Source organism: Syngnathus scovelli, unplaced genomic scaffold, assembly GCF_024217435.2.
Source record: "Syngnathus scovelli strain Florida unplaced genomic scaffold, RoL_Ssco_1.2 HiC_scaffold_103, whole genome shotgun sequence".
In the NCBI taxonomy this organism is placed as follows: domain Eukaryota; kingdom Metazoa; phylum Chordata; class Actinopteri; order Syngnathiformes; family Syngnathidae; genus Syngnathus; species Syngnathus scovelli.
Genome location: NW_026061194.1, coordinates 75,001 through 76,553, shown reverse-complemented (window position 1 = coordinate 76,553; position 1,553 = coordinate 75,001).

Genomic DNA, 1,553 nt, shown 5'->3' with positions numbered 1-1,553 from the left:
TGGAAGTCCGGCCGAGTTTGGCGAATATTTTCTAAGTGCCAACGGCTGCTCCGCCGTAAAGAGTCCGACTCGGCTGGTTCCCGATGTCGGCCAGAAAAAGTGACAATTCGGCCTCTTCCCCTGGAGGTCCTTTGAAGTTTAGCGAATATTTTCTAAGTGCCAACGGCTCTTGCGCCGAAAAGCGTCCGCCTCGGCTGGTTCCCGCGGTCGGCCGTAATAGGCGAAAATTCGGCCTCTTCCCCTGGAGCGACCTCCAAATTTGGGCGAAATTTTTCTAAGTGCCTAAAGGTACCAGGGGTTTGGGTACCAGGGGTGCAGTACGAACTGGTCTTTTGTCAACCCATGTACTTTTTCTAGAGTACATGGGTTGGTCCCCCCACTTAGTGTACTCATCACTTTACCCCCCTTTCGCAAAATATAGTCAGAACGAGCATGGGGGACGCAATTGTTTTCCATGCAAATCAATTGGGCCTGGTCCGAGCGCTGGTAACGGCCGCCAGCAAGCGTCCCCTGCTCGGATAGCAGAACTGAAGAAGGCACGGCACTTCCAGAGAGAGAGAGAAAATTTTCTAAGTGCCACATTTCTCAAAAATTTTCAAAGTGCCACATTTCTCAAAAATTTTCAAAGTGCCACATTTCTCAAAAATGTTCAAAGTGCCACATCTCTCAAAAATGTTCAAAGTGCCACATCTCTGAAAAACTTTCTAAGTGCCACATCTCTGAAAAACTTTCTAAGTGCCACATCTCTGAAAAACTTTCTAAGTGCCACATCTCTGAAAAATTTTCTAAGTGCCACAGCACGGCTGTGAAATATTCAAAGTCCTACAGGCATTGGCAGAATCCGCGGACGGCCGTCTGCTCCCGGCGGCCGCCGCGAAGCTACTACCCCCTCCCGGGGACGGCTGTCTGCTCCCGGCAGCCGTCCTTACCCCCCTCCCCCGTTTGCACCGCCTGAAGTTAGACCCGCCTTGGTAGGGCCCCCACCGGCCCCGGCTCGCCGGCGTTGGGTGGACGGTTCCTGCCCACTTGCGGGTCCCGGTCGCTTGGCAACCGACCGGGGAGGACCAGCCGCCTCCTTAAACACAGGCTGGAAGGGAAATCCGATCAAGCTACGGAGGACCGGCCGCCTCCTTAAACACAGGCCGGAAGGGAAATCCGATCAAGCTACGGAGGACCGGTCGCCTCCCTAAACACAGGCTGGGCAAAAATCTGCGAATGGGCCCGTCAAGGGTAGTGGGTCATCCAAGGAGGGAGGTACCGGCCGCCTCCTTAAACACAGGCCGGGCAAAAATCTGCGAATGGCCCGTCAAGGGTAGAAGGTCATCCAAGGAGGGAGGTACCGGCCGCCTCCTTAAACACAGGCCGGGCAAAAATCTGCGAATGGCCCGTCAAGGGTAGAAGGTCATCCAAGGAGGGAGGTACCGGCCGCCTCCTTAAACACAGGCCGGGCAAAAATCTGCGAATGGCCCGTCAAGGGTTGTTGGTCATCCAAGGAGGGAGGTACCGGCCGCCTCCTTAAACACAGGCCGGGCAAAAATCTGCGAACGGCCCGT